General features: G+C 43.4%; 3 non-coding genes across 3 annotated transcripts; all 3 read right to left on the reverse strand.

Moving 5' to 3' along the window:
* Window positions 1-3,535: 3,535 nt before the first annotated feature.
* trnas-gcu (transfer RNA serine (anticodon GCU)) lies at window positions 3,536-3,617 on the reverse strand. Its single transcript has one exon. It is a non-coding gene; the product is annotated as a tRNA-Ser (tRNA).
* A 3,343-nt stretch (window positions 3,618-6,960) lies between these two features.
* trnat-ugu (transfer RNA threonine (anticodon UGU)) lies at window positions 6,961-7,034 on the reverse strand. Its single transcript has one exon. It is a non-coding gene; the product is annotated as a tRNA-Thr (tRNA).
* A 6,267-nt stretch (window positions 7,035-13,301) lies between these two features.
* On the reverse strand, window positions 13,302-13,372 carry trnag-ccc (transfer RNA glycine (anticodon CCC)). Its single transcript has one exon. It is a non-coding gene; the product is annotated as a tRNA-Gly (tRNA).
* Between the last annotated feature and the right edge of the window lie 3,391 nt (window positions 13,373-16,763).

Genomic DNA, 16,763 nt, shown 5'->3' on the forward strand with positions numbered 1-16,763 from the left:
AAAGATTTCCGCCCGTTAGCGTGTCTGGGACTCGGGGACGCAGCCTAAATATTAGGGTCAGGACTTTCAGGAGTGAAGTTGGGAAACACCTCTGCAAGCAAAGGGAGGGAGAAGTTTGGAATTCTCTTCCACAAACGGCAGTTGATGCGAACTCAATTGTTAATTTTAAAACTGAAATTGATAGATTTTTATTAACCAAAGGCATTAAGGGACATGGGGCTAAGGCGATAATATGCAGATAGGTTACATATCAACCAGGATCTCACTGAATTGCGCATTAGGCTCGAGGGGCGAAATGGTATACTTTTGCTCTTCAGCTCCTCATTGTTACAGAATGATCCTGCATTGTATCGGGAATCGAACCAAGGTCTCCAGCGTAACAAGTAAGAATTCGACCCCAAGCACCATCAATGCGCGCGTTTGTAACAGCAGCATGTGTCCATTTGGAATCCGATCTGAACGAACATGCCGTTTACAGCTGCGGTGGCCGAGTGTTTAAAGCGTTGGACTCAAAATTCAATTGAGGTTTTCCTGCCCAGGTTTGAATTCTGCTCGCAGAGCTCCTGTTTAAAGATCCCTTCAGTGCTGAAATAGATTAATTGGAGTTCATTGACCGCATTTATCTCTCTCCCAGAATGAGAGATTCTCCAGCGAGGCCGATGCTTTTAACTTGTGTCCAATCTTCTCTTGCAAGATTTCAAGACCCAAGAAGGAATCTCTCCCAATCTGTAACATAAATTCTGCTAGTTTGCAAAACCTGACATTTATACTCTTTATTTTCTTTGCCTGCATCTCTCCATCTCTCCATGTCTCCGTCTCTTGTCTCTCTGTATTGTCCACAATGGACTTCTCAGGCTTCCTTGAACGGCGATGGCTGATCTAAACTGCAACAATTGCAGAGAAGGGTAAAGAAAAAAAGACTGAGGAAGGAGGAAAAGGAAAGGTGCAACCCAGCTGATAAATTCGTAGCTAATGTTTCCACATTCGTGGCTCTTCGTTCTCATGGTGAATGAAAGCAGCAATTTGAGTAAAGTGTACTTATGGTGGAGTGTAAACTATGACGATGCCGAGACAGACGACAATGTCGTTTCAGAGTAATTCATTCTGTAAAGTGTTACTTGATAATACAAGTCGTACATTCAAAACAAATTTGATAAAGAGAGACTAATATTGTTGATCTGAGATAATTAGTTTAGAACCTGATATTGCTCTACATCGTATATCGTACAAGAAAGCGAGATTGGATGGCCATGGTGTTCTGAAAGGATGGCGGATCGGCTGCGTGGCAGTGAAATTTTACAGTGGCTGCACGGCTCTGTTACCAGTTGGACTTTGGATCTGATTCTCGCTCAGGGAGTTTCACTGGTTCAAATCCCGGATGAGCCCCCTTGCGTCCCCATTTTTCGTCAAAAACCACCAATTGGCTTCTCACATCTTTGAAGCAAGTGCAGAAGGCAGGTTTGACTTATCTCCAGCCGAGCATATTTGAACACCAGAGGACAGAATGCAGAGGGTATGTCCACGAAAGACACGTCGACGAAATGAAGATAATCTTTCAAGAAGTTGTACAGATTGAAGCCGGCACATGAATTTATCCCAATTCAGGCGATCTCATGGGTACTGATACAAAAGGTAAAGGAAGCTGCATTGGCCTGGAACCAAACCCCTGGTTTCCCGTCGGCAGGCGAGGGTTCTACACTCAACCACCAATGCAAACACGGCTGCAGGCTGCACGTGTAGCGTTGGATACAAGTCTGGAACATGCAGTCTGGCAGAGTTCCTGTGATTATCCTGCGCAGTCTCCAACCGCGTGCTATCTGTGGGTGACCAAACGAGTGGGTCAAGCATGGTCTTGAAATTCACTGAGATTCGAAATCACTTCACACCGCCACTGTAAAATGGTCAAATAAATAAGAGCTGTAGTTACCAGGCAGTGTTTACTTTTTTCAGAAATAATGTAAGAATCCAGCCCTATGTACACGTCTAAGATTTCACGGCATGCGACGAATTTCCTTTAAGCTGCCACCTAAATTCTGCTCAATCACAGAATTGGAGATTTATACTATTTTTCTTTGCATGTATCTCTCTATCTCTGTCTGCGTTTCTTCACTTTCGTTGTTGATCCCTAATGGACTTATCAGGCTTCCTTCAACAGCCAGGTCTGCAATCCCGGGATGGGAAAAGGCTGTCGGTTCTTCGTCCAATTGTTGGATTTCGACGGGTTGAGTTTTGCTATTTTCCGTCTCCGTTTTCGGAAAATATAAACCGAGATGGGATTTCCCCTGCTCGGGTCCCGTCACCTGCGGATAATGGGAATGAACCCGATCTATCATCCGGTCCTAATATCTGTATTCTCATTGTTTAACAATAAAAGTACGGGGTTACAGTTATTTTCAGGACACATTTTAGAAATTCAGACTTATTCGAAAACTAGAAGCACGTGGGATTAAAGGGCCGGTGGTAACGTGGGCAAGTAATAAGCTGGGGGATAGGAGGCAGAGAGTAGTGGTGAACGGATGTTTTTCTGACTGGGGAGAAATATGCAGTGGAATCCCCCAGGGGTCGGTATTAGGACTATTGCTTTTCTTGTTATATATAAATGTCTTGGATGTGGGAATAGGGAATACAATTTCGAAGTTTGCGGATGATACAGAACTTGGCAACGTAGTAAATAGTGAGCATGATAATAGCAGACTTCAGGAGGACATGGACAGACTGGTGAAATGGGCGGTCACGTGACAGATTTAACGCCGATCAGTGTGAAGTGATGCACTTTTAGAAGAAGAACATGGAGAGGCAGTATAATCTAAATGGAACAATTTATGGGGGTTCCAAGAGCAGAGGAACCTGGGGGTTCATATTCAGAAAACAGGGCAAGTTGATAAGGCGGTTTAGAAAGCATAAGGGATACTTTGCTTTGCAAATAGGGGCATTGAGTACAAAAAAAGGAAGTCATACGAATCCTTACAAATCAGTGTTTAGGTCTCATCTGGAGTATATTGTACAGATCTGGGCAGCACACTTTAGGATGAAAAGGGATTGAAGAGGATTCAGAGCAGGTCGACCTGGATGATACCAGGGATGAGGGACTTCAGTTATTTGGAGAGATTGGAGAAGCTGGGATTGTTCTCCTTACAGCAGAGATGGTTAACGGGAGACCTAATAGAGGTATTCAGTTCAGAAGGAAAAAGGTATCCAGAAAATCGCGTAAAACGCACACAGAATGATCCGGGACTTACAGCACATCCCTTTTAAACAGACACAGACACGAAATGATCCGGACATAAATCATAATTATGGGACGTAAGTTTCTCTTACGTTGACCATAAGATTTACTCATTTTACAATGACACCAATGTACACTCTGATATTTCGCGATCTCACAATCTCACAATCTCAACACCTTCCTGGAAGGAACTGTTGCTGATTTCAGCAAACAATGCAAAACCCTCCGTCTGCCGTTTCGAGAAGGATGGGACTTTCACCAGACCTTCTGGGTGGACTGAATGGGAGAAACAAAACTTAAACGCAATAACGACGAGGATGGGATTCGAACCCACGCGTGCAGAGCACAATGGATTAGCAGTCCATCGCCTTAACCTCTCGGCCACCTCGTCGCATGCAGAAATATGCGAAACCCCCTTTATTCAAAATTAAAATTCTGGCTATGTTGCCAATCTGAAATAAAAACTGTAAATGTGCATATCCTCAGCAGGTCAGGCAGAATCTTTCGACATAGAAACAGAGTTAACGTTTCAGGTCCATGACCATCACATGAGTATTCCAACTCACTCAACTTGCGCCTTGTAAATGGTTGAACGGCTTTAGGGAGTTAGAAGGTGAGTCACTTGGCGCAGAATATCCAGCCTCTGACCTGCTCTTGTCGCCACAATATTTATGTAGCTGGTCCAGTTAAATTTCTGGTTAATGGTGACCACTAGTATGTTGATGGTGGGGGATTCGGCGATGTTACTAACGAATCCCCACAGAAGAGATTTACTGTAATGATTCCAGGGATGAGGGCTATATGTTTCATGAATAGATTGGAGAAGCTGGGGTTGTTCTGCTTGGAACAGAGACGGTTACGAGGAGATTTGATGGAGGTATTCAAAATCATGAAGAATCTGGACAGAGGAGATAGAGAGAAACTGTTCCAATTGGCGGAAGGTTCAAGGACCAGAGAACATCGATTTAAGGTGTTTGGCAAAAGAACCAAAGGTGACATGAGGAAAAACTTTTCTACACAGCGAGTGTTTAGGATCTGGAACACACCGCCCGAGGGGGTGGTGGAGGCAGATTCAATCATGGTGTTCAATAAAGAACTGGATAAGTATTTGAAACGAAAGAGAATACAGGGCTACAGGGAAAGGGTGGGGGAGTGGGTCTATCTGGATTGCACTTGCAGAGAGCCGGCACCGACTCGATGTGCCGAATGGCCTCTTTTCGTGCTGTGACCTTTCTTTGATTCTATTCTATTTGTGGGAGGCGATGCGAAGCGACCAGAGCGTGACGTAAATCGACCTGCACATGTACATTCCCTGATAATAAATCTTAGTGTGATGCAAAGAAGAAATTCATAATTATGGTCCATATCTTTTATATTATACTGACTATAAGAGGTACTCGGTTCACCAGGGCGCCATTGTGCGCATTGATTGATACTTCACCTCGATCACACCGAACAGTCCCAACACCTCCGTCCAAGAAACAGTTGGGTGGCAATCCAGACTTAGCTGAATTGTGCAAACAGGTGTAAATCAGCAATGCGGAAAAGCACTTCCCATCAAAGAAGGGTTTTTGGTGAGGCGGCGAAAATGGAAGGGTGCACAAATTCTAGCAGCAGTGAGATTCGAACCCACATAATTCAGAGATGGAAACCAGCATCTGAGACAGCACAGTTGTTCACGCACATGGTAAGCCATTTCGATCGGATGACAAAGCTCATGCAGCTGAAACGTTTCACTCTGGTTCTTTCTCCACAGGCGCTGCCTGACCTGCTCAGCGTTTTCAGCATTTTCTGTTTTCATATTTGTGATTTCACAATGGCTGTTTGCCTGAAAACACCCAATTTGACCCAAGGACGCAGCTCGCACTTTACTTTCCTCACGCGCTTAAAGTCTGCCGTTTCCGAACTAAATCTCCTCCACGCCGAGCTTTCAAAGGACCTTTCGCTCACGGCCAACCTCCTGTCATCGACACCTTTTCACCATTGCCGCTCTTTTCATTTCTCCTCATTCCTTTTCAATCGGACATTTCCACAGACCTATTAAGATCAAGCGGAACATTTCCGACTTTCCTGCACCGCCCAGTTTGCCAAAAATGCACATTTCAGCCGTCTTTCGCAGCTGTGTAGCGCCGCCCGTCTCTCCCGCACATCAACTGTTCGGGGAAAAGCGCCAACGACCATGAAAACAAAACCCAGTTCTTCAGATAACATCCCCCGTGTCACAAGATGGAAATTTCACGGAAAAGTATGCGCTGTCCTACCGAATGCCAGCCCTGCTTTCTTAGAGCTTGTCTCTGGAGCAGATCGAAATGTATCGACTGGTTTCAAGGCACAAATGAACATTGATGCGAACGGGACATGTGGCCCCGAGAAACAGCGGTCGATGGAGAGCAAACTTAAAGCCGGAAGAATGTGAAAGTGAATGTTAGAGTAGGCAAGGCCGCAGGAAAGTCTCAATGAAATAGACCATGATCGTAGAAGGAAGGAAAAGCTGGAAGAAGCGGCAGGTCTGAATTATGGATCATCCAGCAGAGACACATGGAGAACAAAAACAGGATAAAGACAAAAGGTGCTGGGGCAGAAAGAAAAAGCACGAAATAAGAGGAATGAAAAGAGAGTGAAAGAAAGAATGGGAGAGAGGGAGGTGAAAGAAAGAAAGAGAGAGAGAAAGAAAGATAGAAGGGAGAGAGAAAATCAAGCGTGCAATACTCACCCCGCAAACGGGCGCTGCTCCCAATCGGCTACACTTCGCCCCACAGACCCTCATCCCATTCACACCATCCTACAATACACTGTCAATGCTGTGCAGTGAAACAGAGAGTTTAAAGGTATAAAGACACACACACCATCCTAAAATACACTTTCAATACCTGTGCAGAGAGACAGAGAGTTTAAAGATACAGAGTTACTTACATACTATCCTACAGTACACATTAAACATCCGTGCAGTGAGTCAGAGAGTTTACAGGTACAGAGACACTCACAGCGTCCCACAATACACTTTAAACCATGTGCAGTGAGACAGAGCGTTTAAAGATATCGAGAAATTCACCTTCTTTTTTCAAAAGTGGTACATCCCAGAAGCAAGAGAGAGCGTGGGTCAGTCTCCCTCTCCTAATAGAGCTGAGGCTTGTCAGTCAAGAGTCCTCTCCTCCGTGTATTGGCAGTGGAGGAAGTGCAGAGTAGATTTAATAGAATACCTTCAGCCTGACCGGCCTGTAATTACTTGATCTATCCTTTTCTCCCTGTTTATACAACAGTACAACTTTAGCAGTCCTCCAATCCTTCGGCATATCACCTGTAACCAGAGAGGATTGGAAAATGATGGTCAGAGCCTCCGTTATTTCCTTCCTTGCTTCTGTTAACAGCCTGGGATATATTTCATCGGGGTCTGGAGATTCAGGTGGAGTGATCTGCGGACTTCATTTTCCTCTTTGCAAAGATTTTCACCGCAGGTCAAGATCACAAGTCTCGGTCCAAATTAGGACTACTTCCGGGTTTGAACGTCAAATCGTGAATTATACCCTAACCTCAACGAGCCCAAAAACGAGAACGTGTCTTTAAGTTAACCCGTTGCTGACACATTCTATGAGAGGTCTGACTGCACAATGAAAGGGCGTTTTAGAAGAGTCAATTTGATATCCGTTTCCTCCTCAAACCTGAACAAATCCCAATTCCAAAGTGCCATTTTGTCGCTTAATTCCACAAATTAGGTAAAAATAATTAGCTATGCAAGGCACTGCTGGGAGTTGAACCCAGGATCTCCTGTTTACAAGACAGATGCTTTAACCAACTAAGCCACAGCGCCCATTCATGATAGCTCAGCCCCACCTCCTCTCACTAATATCTATCAGCGATACGTCACTGTCTGTTTGGGGTTCAGACCGTTTCATCTTTGTCTGTTTGGTTTGTCCGTTCACCTGTGCATCCCGATGCTGCCGACATATCTTGTTTTGTTTATCTTTTTATCTCCATCAATGCGTTGATATGCGGATGAGTATGTGTACTTATGTTTGTTACATTAAATAAATTACCGGTTTAGACAATTCTCGCTCTGAAAGTGAAGAACTACTGAGACGCACTTTACTTTGTTTATTTTGGTGCTGAAAATAAAAAACCGTAAGAGGTCCAAACAGGGAAAAGGAGATAAACCTGTTAGGGAAAATGAGGACAACAGTCAAGATTTTTACCAGTATATTAAGTGAAATAAGGGAGGCTGAGAGTAATGTGGGCCGCTTAAAGACAGATGGAGGTGATATTGCAATTGAAAATCATGAAATGTAGAGTTGCTAAATATTTACTTTGCTTCGTTCGTCACAGAAATAAATGAGGCTAACATATCAGAGATATGAGGAAAACTGTAAATAAATCAAGGGGTTTCAGTATAAGTAAAATAATGGCAATGGAGAAAATAATTAGATTAAAGATAGACAAATCTCCAGGACCTGATGGTGACCATCCCAGGGGACTGAGAGGACTAGGTGAGGAAATTGTACATGCTTCAGTCATGATCGTTCAAAATCTCTTGATTCAGGAATTGTTCCTTTGATGGAAACAATTTCAATGTCACTCCATTATTTAGGATGGGTAGCAGAGATTATGTTGGAAATTATAGACCCATTAGTCTGACATCCGTTGTGGGGAAGTTGCCAGTATCCGTTATTAGGGAAAGAAAGATTGAGCACTTGGATAAACATGAATTGATCAGAGAGAGCAAGCATGGATTTGTAAAGGGTAAGTCAAGTCTAACAAAACTAGTTGAACTTTATGAAGATGTACCTAACGTGGTAGATAATGGAGTATCCATGGTTGTTAAATGATATTGACTTCCAGAGGTATTCGATAATGTACCATATAAGAGACTGTTAACGACAATGAAAGTGCGTAGAATTTGAGGCAACCTAATGAAATTGGTAGGGAGTTGGTTAGAAGGTGGGAGACAGAGTCCCGGTATATAAATGACGTAGACGAAGGAATAGAGAGCCGTGTATCCACGTGTGTCGCTGACACCAAGATAGGTGTCGCAGTGAGTCGTGTAGATGGAAGCATAAAGTTACAAAGGGAAATTGATAAATTAAGAGAGTTGGCAAAACTGTGGCAGATGGAGCAACATAGAATTACATGGAAAGTACATCACGGAAACAGGCAATTCCGCCCAACTAGACAATGCCGGTGTTTATGCTGCAAACAAGCCTCCGCCAACCCCATTTAATCTCACCCTATGAGCAAACCCTTAGATTCCTTTCTCCTCCACTTGTTTTTCTAGCTTCGCTGTAAACGAATCCATGCTATTCGCCTAAACTACTCCTTGTGGGAGCGAATTGAACATTCTAACCACTCTCTGGATGAATGTGTTCCTCTTGAATGCCAGATTGAATTAAATTGTGAATACCTTATATTCATTGCCTCAATGATTTGGAGACCACACCTCCACAAATGCAAACACCTTATCTACGTCTAACCTATCAAACCCTTGCATAATCTTAAAGTCCTATATCAGGTCACCCCTCAGCCTTCTCTTTTCTATACAGAAGAGTTCCAGTCTGTTCAAACTTTCAATACGGAGAAGTGTGAGTTCATCTGCTTTGGACTGAAGCAAGATAGATCAGAGTATTTTCTGAAAGGTGAGAAGCTAGGAACTGTGGAGGAGCAGAGAGATTTAGGGGTCCAAGTACAGAAATCGCTAAAAGCCAGTGGAATGTTCGAAAAATTTATTTAAATGTCTCATGGGATGTTGGCCTTTATCTCAAAGAAGCTGGTATTCAAAGGGGGAGAATGTTACAGGTAGAAATATCTGCTGAGACCCCATTTAAAGTACTGCATTCAGCTCTGGGCACCAAACATCAGGAAGGAAATATTGGCCTTGGAGGGGCTGCAGCGCAGATTCACCAGAATGATACCGGGGCTAAAATGGTTAAATTATGAGGACAGGTTATGCGGAGGTCGGTCCTTATTTTTCTCTTATGGATCCGGCCCCATCCGTTTACTGTTGACGGGAGCGCGTCTGATACTAAGTCAGTCAGAATCGGATGCAAATCACATAACCGGCACAGCAGCTCTGGAACTGGCGACTGGTTTTACATTGAGTCTTTTTTATGGGATAGGCTGTACATTGTTTGTATAATAATAATAAGTTTGATACAATGAAGGTTTTTTAAGTTATTTCCCATTTCCACCCACACAAGTTTTACATAGCAAAAGGTAACAATATTTAAGGGATGTGATGTGCAGTGTTGGTGGAATCAATGTAATTTAACTTGATATATTGTAGAATCTCTTGTCCATCCCAGGCTCTTAGCTCAGGCTTAGATCCTCACCTAGTTTAAAACCAGTCACTCACTGATATAAATAAACCAGTAACAACCCCGAAACCTCAGCGGGTATATTTGTTCCGACACTACGTGACGGTCCCAATTTCCACTGAAATTCTCGATCAGCAAATACCAGAGGCTGTTTTGGGTTTGACAAACTGTGAAACAGATTGTTTTAAAAGCCGGAAAGAGGGAAAAACTGGTGGTTGATATTAAGTGTTTTACATTAACGCTTTCTGTTTCAGATTTACAATTTATCTTTGTGTGTGACTGACAGGAGCGGCTATAACGGAGCCCGGTTACTGGGTAACGAGCTGCACTGAATCATTGTCCTGTGTTACAGACCGGCTCGTTAGACCTGTTCATTTCGTCTCATCTCATTGTCAGCAAACAGGAAATTACTGAAGTTAAGGCTGGTGAATAACAGCTCGAAATATCAATCCTCTCCACCATTGGGGACAGAGTCTTCCGAAAAACAGGGATTTTCACTCGTGCAAATTTCATCCACATTTTCTGCTCTTCATTTCTCTGATCTGTTTGATGCGGCTTTCCCTTCAATTCACGACCTACAGGAAAAACCCGATTTTATCGTCGATTTTCGGGTCAAGAGGTATGGTGAGATTTCAAATAATTGAAATCGACCCTTATTAACGCCAATATCGTCACCTACACGTTTGATGAATGCAAAGCGGCTTCACTCACGGTTTTGCTGCACAACTCGTTCAAAGATACTGTCGGTAATTGGAGGGTCTTTGAAGTGATGACACGAACATCACAATTCGCGCTGCCATTTTCCCCAAGACACTTCAGATTCATGTGGAATGATTACGGTCTGGCGGTTAAATCTGTTCCCTTTTCACAAATCCCCCTTTGAACCTGTATCCTTCAGTATTTTTGATAACCGATACCAAATCGGTTTGCCCTGTACTGTACATTACGTTTTAAATATTACAGATAAGCAGAGCACTTGAGCTGTCACAGCTGTGACTTTGACTTTTCTCCCTCTGCTCTCGATCTCCCCGGTAACTGCCACTAACCACAATCTTCTGTCACACTTCTCCATCAGAAAGTTCCGAGCCTCGGTTTTCAAATGAAATAACGCCCATCTCTTCAATCAACGACATCCCAGGGAGAGTTTCTCAGTTTCATTTCACACTTTATCCAAATCCTCCTTGAAGTACCATCAAAAATTGTCCTTTAGTTAATAATAATATAAATAAAAGGTCTTATCTTCTGGGGCTTTGTTTCAGATTCCACGACTTTTAAAGGTCACTGCGGATATTTATCGAAGCACATCTTGATTGGAAGCTTTTTGGAGAAATCGGAGAAAGATCACAAAGCGATAATTGGGAGACGGAAAATGAAGCTGTTTGACGGGAGCACAGATGTTACCGATTGTGCGCCGATCTTGTGGCGCAAGCGGTCAGTGTGCGGTACTTTTATGAGCTCCAGAAATGTCCAGGTTGTGAGTTTAAGCCTCATCTTGAACAGTGGAACATTTTGAACCTATTTCAAGGTACAACTGGTATGTTCCATAACGCATCTACTTCTTAGTGTTCCCATGTGGGCTCTTGGGTTCCTCTGGCCTCCCGTCTTGCAATACCAGGTGTGAGTTTACTTGTTTATAGTGGGAGAGGGGGCGATTCGCGACAGCTGATATGGCAAAGGGGCCGGTACGAGACCTTTAAATCTAAAGAACTAAACATACAATTCTTCTTTTCGTTTAGCGGATATTCATCGCTTGGAAGTTTCGTGTGGGGAAAATTTGGAAGGGAAATCTGCTGCCTGGTGTCACTGTGCAACGGGTGAAATTATTCAGCTTACAGATGTTAATACGCTGAAAGGTTGAGAGGCCTTTTCCAACTCTCGTGTGGGACAATTTCAGCCTCTTGAGTGTTGTTGGAGCTGCACTCATCCAGGCAAGTGGAGAGTATTCCATCACACTCCTGACTTATGCCTTGTAGATGTTAGAAAGGTTTTGGGGAGGCACGAGTCTCCAGTGCAATCACATCTTTCCTGTAATGTGATGACCACAACTGCACGCAGTACTCAAGTTGTGGCCTAACTAATGTTATGTACAGTTCTAGCATAACCTCACTGCTATTACAGTCTATGCCTCGGCTAATTAAGGAAAGTATCCGGTATGCCTTTTAACCACCTTATCTCCCTGTCCATCCACCTTCAGGTATCTGTGGACATGCACTTCAAGGTCCCTGTGTTGATCTACATCTCTCAGTATCCTCCCAAGCAAGGTAGTTTCAGAGCAACTAATTCTGAAACGTCTTACTTGATAATACAGGTCGCACAGTCAAAACCTTTTGGTAAAGGGAGACTAATATTGGTGACTGGAAATAATTAGGGTACAAGTTGATATTGCTGTACACCAGAATAGAAAACGAGATTGGATGGACAGAAGCGGTCTTAAAGATGGCTGATCGGCTGTGGGAGGCAGCGGACATTTATACTGGCTGCACGACGTCAGCTATCGTGGTTTGTTGTTCTCGGGGTATGATTCTCACTTCGGTGATTTTATTGATTAATGATACGAACGGTCCCTGGTTCGAATCCACGACGACCCTGACAACCACAAGGCTTTTTGTGAAAAGTCACCAATTGGCTTCTGATACCTTTTCAGTATTGATGTTGGTCGAATTGAATTATATCGAGAGCATTTTTAAGATCCAGAGGAGAGAGTGCGGAACTTTCCAAGGCGAAACGCATGTGAAGTAAATAAATGTCTCAAGCTGATGAGGAGATTGTAGCTCGATGTGAATTTACCTTCAGGCGGCCTCATTGATATTAGATGACAGGATAGAACGCCACATATCCAAGTTAGCCGATAACACCAAGATGGGCAGCATTGTACGCAGTGCAGATGGAAGAACAATATTACAGAGACATTAATGTAATCAATGAATGGGCAAAACTGACAAATGGATTTCAATTTAGTCCAGTGTGAGGTCATCCACTTTGGACCTGAGGAGGATATTTCAGAATAATTAATAAATGATGAAATGCTCGAAACTGTGGAGGTCCAAAGGGACTTGGGGTCCAGCTACATAGTCATTAGAATGTCATGGACAGGTGCAGAAAATAATCAAAAAGGTTAATGTAATGCTGGCCTTTATATTTAGAGGAATAGAATACTAGAGAATAGACATTATGCTACAGCTAATCAAAGCTCTGGTTTGACAAAACCTGGAGTACTGTGTTCAGTTCTGGGCACCGCACCTGAGGAAGGATATATTGACTGTGGAGGGAGTGCAGTGTAGATTTACTACAATGATACCTGGACTCCAAGGGTTAAATTCCAACGAGAGATTACACAAACTAGGGTTGTTTACCCTGGAATTTGGTAGGTTAAGGGCTGATTTTATCGAAGTTTTCAAGATATTGAGGGGAATTGTTGTGGTAGTTCGAAAGAAACTATTTCTGCTCGTTGGGTGCCTGGGACGAGGGGACATCGCTTAAACATTAGAGTCAGCAATTTCAGGAATGAAGTTGGGAAACACTTCCACAAGCAAAGGGAGGTAGAAGTTTGGAACTCTCTTTCGCAAACAGCAGTTGATGCGAGCTTAATTGTTAATTTTAAACCTGAGATTGATAGGTTTTTTTGAACCAAAGGAATTGAGGTATATGATGCTCAGGTGGTTTTATGGAGGGAGGTCACAGAACAGCCATAATCTCATTCAATTGCGGAACAGCCTCAAGGGGCAAAATGGCCGACTCCAGTTCCCAAGTTGCTCATTGGTGCAGAATGACCCTGCATTGGCCGGGAATCGAACCCGAGTCCCTCGCGTGGGAGGCGAGAATTCTACCACTGAACCACCAATGCTGGCACATCTGTTAACTGCAAATGTCCACTTCGGTCTCTTCGCTCTCATAGTGAATGAAAGCAGCAATTTGAGTGAAGTTGACTGATGGTCGAGTGTGCGTTGTGACGATATCGAGACAGTCGACAATATTCAGCGCAGTTGATTCTGCAAATTGTTGCTTGATATTACAAGTCGTACATTCAAAACGATTTTGATATAGACACTCTAATATTGTTGATTTGAAATAATTCGTGTAGAACCTGATATTGCTCGACATCGTATTTGGTACAAGAAAGAGAGATTGGATGGACACAGCGTTCTGAAAGGATGGCGGATCGGGTATATGGGAGCGGAATTTTACCCTGGCTGAACATCTCCGTTGCCTTTGGGTCTGATTTTTGCTCATGGAGTTTCATTGGTTCAAACGGGATGAGCCCCGTTGTGTCCCCATTTTTAATCAAAAATCACCAATTGGTTTCTCACATCTTTTCAGCGGTGCAGAAGGCAGGTTTGACTTATCTCCAGCAGAGCATGTTTGAGCACCAGAGGAGAGAATGCAGAGGGTTTGTCCACGTAACACACGGAGACGAAATTTAGATAATCTTACAAGAAGTTTTACAGATTGAAGCCGGCACGTGAATTTATCCCAATTCAGTCGATCTCATGTGTGCAGAATGAAAAGGTAAAGAATGCTGCATTGGCCTGGAACCAAACCCCTGGTTTCCCACAGGCAGACGAGGGTTCCACCACTTAACCGCTAATGTACACACAGCTGCAGGTTCCACGTGTAGCGTGTGATATATGTCTTGAATATGCAGTCTGCAAAGCTCCTGTGCAGCCTGCTTTTACAGCCGCGCGGTACCTGTGGGTTAACGAGCGAATAAGATAAGGCATCGACTTTAAAATTCACTGTGCTTTCGAAACCAACTGACAATCATGGTGCAAAATGCTCAAATAAATAAGAGCTGTAATTACCAGGCAGTGCTTCTCTCAGAGATAAAGAGATAATCCAGCCAAATGTTTACCTATAAGATTTCACGATATGGGATTTAATTTAAGTTGCACCTTAAATTCAGTTTGATCACCGAATGTGGAGATTTATACGATTATTTTCTTTGCGTGCTTCTCTCTATCTCTGTCTGCATTTCTTCTCTCTCTGTGTTTTCCCCTAATGGACTTATCAGGCTTCCTTGAACGGCCAGGTCTGGATGGGATATGGCTGTCGGATCTTCAGTCAAATGTTGTATTTCGACGGGACGATCTTTGCGATTTTCCGTCTCTGTTTTCGGAAAATATATACCCAGATGGGATTCCCCCTCCTCAGGTCCCGTCACCTGCGGGTAATGGGAATGAGCCTGATCTATCACTCGGTCTTAATATCTGTATTCTCATTGCTTAAGAATAAGATAACGGGGTTACAGTTATTTTCAGGTCACATTTTAGAAATTAACACATGACAGATTTATTCGAAAACTAGAAGCACGTGGGGTTAAAGGACCAGTGGTAATGCGGGCACGTAATTGGCTGAGGGATAGGAGACAGAGAGTCGTGGTGAACGGATGTTTTTCTGACTGGAGGGAAATATGCAGTGGGATCCCCCAGGGGTCGGTACTCGGACTATTGCTTTTCTAGTTACGTATAAATGACTTGGATGTGGGAATAGGGAGTACAATTTCGAAGTTTGCGGATGTGACAAAACTTGACAAAGTAGTAAATAGTGAGGAAGATAGTAGCAGACTTCAGGAGGACATGGACAGAATGGTGAAATGGGCAGTCACGTGACAGATTTAATGCAGATCAGTGTGAAGTGATGCGCTTTTGGAAGACGAACATGGAGAGGCAGTATAATCTAAATGGAACAATTTATGGGGGTGGGGGTGGGGGTGGGGTGGGATGCAAGAGTAAAGGGACCTCGGCGTGCATGTTTTGAAATCAGGGCAAGTTGATAAGGCAGTTTACAAATCATAAAGGATACTTTGCTTTGCAAATAGGGGCATTGAATACAAAAAAAAGGAAGTCATACTAATCCTTACAAATTTGTGTTTAGGCCTCAGCTGGAGTATATTGTACGGTTCTGGGCACCACACTTTAGGATGAAAAGGCATTGAAGGGGATTCAGAGCAGGTTGACCTGGATGATACCAGGGATGAGGGACTTCAGTTATTTGGAGAGATTGGAGAATCTGGGATTATTCTCCTTACAGCAGAGAAGGTGAATGGGAGACCTAATAGAGATATTCAAAATAATGATGGGTTTTGAAAGTACAAGTAGGGAGAAACTGTTTCCTCTGGCAAGTGGGTCGGTAACCAGAAGTCATAGATATAAAATAATTGGGATAAGAACTAGCCCTGAATTGAGGAGAATTTTTTCACACTGAGGATTTTTTAAGATCAGGTACGCACTTCTTGAAAGGCTGATGGAAGCAGATTCCATAGAATCATTCAAAAGGCAATTGGACATGTACTTGAAGAGGACTAATTTGCAGGGAAAAATCTGGTGTGTGGGTCTAATTGGACAGGTCTTCGAAAGATCCAGCACAGGTACCACGCCGGAACGGCCTCCTTCTGTGCTGTAAGCTTCTATGATTCTATGATTACCTTCTGAATCATTACAATTGATAATATTCAGTGTTGAGGAACGAAGAAAATTATAACCGTGATATTCGGCTTCTCCATTCCCTTATGAATATCGCAGATTATAATGTCCAGGCGGGGTGGGACTGAATGGGGGATAGAGTGCGGAGATTGGAATGGAAGCCCAGCAGAATGAACTTGGTCTCATCAGTTTTTGTTATTTTTCCTACCAGTTGCCCGAAGCAGGCGGTGAAACTTCTCGAGAGAGAGAAACGTCATTTCAGTTCTGAAGGAAAAAGGTGTCATGAAAATCGGGAGAAACGCACACGGAATGATCCGGGACTTACAGCACATCCCTTTTAAACAGACACAGACACGGAATGATCCGGGACTTACAGCACATCCCTTTTAAACAGACACAGACACGGAATGATCTGGGATATAAATCACAATTATGGTCGATTAGTTTCTCTTACGTTGACCATAAGATCGACTCTTTTTACCAGGACACCGCTGTACGTTTGATACGTCGCGATCTCACAATCTCAACACCTTCGTGGAAGGAAATGTTGCTGATTGCAGCAAACAACGCAAAAACCTCCGTCTGCCGTTTCGTGAAGCATGGGACTGACAGCCACACCTTCTGGATGGAGTGAATGAGAGAAACAAGACTTCAACACACAAATCGACGACGATCGGATTCAAACCCACGCGTGCAGAGCACAATAGATTAATAATCCATTGCCTTACCCTCTGGGCCACCGCGTCACATGAATAAAAATTGGAAAGCCCATTTTGTTCAAAATGAAAATACTGGCTATGTTGCCAATCTGAAGTA

Source organism: Heptranchias perlo, chromosome 20, assembly GCF_035084215.1.
Source record: "Heptranchias perlo isolate sHepPer1 chromosome 20, sHepPer1.hap1, whole genome shotgun sequence".
NCBI classification, from domain to species: Eukaryota; Metazoa; Chordata; class Chondrichthyes; order Hexanchiformes; family Hexanchidae; genus Heptranchias; species Heptranchias perlo.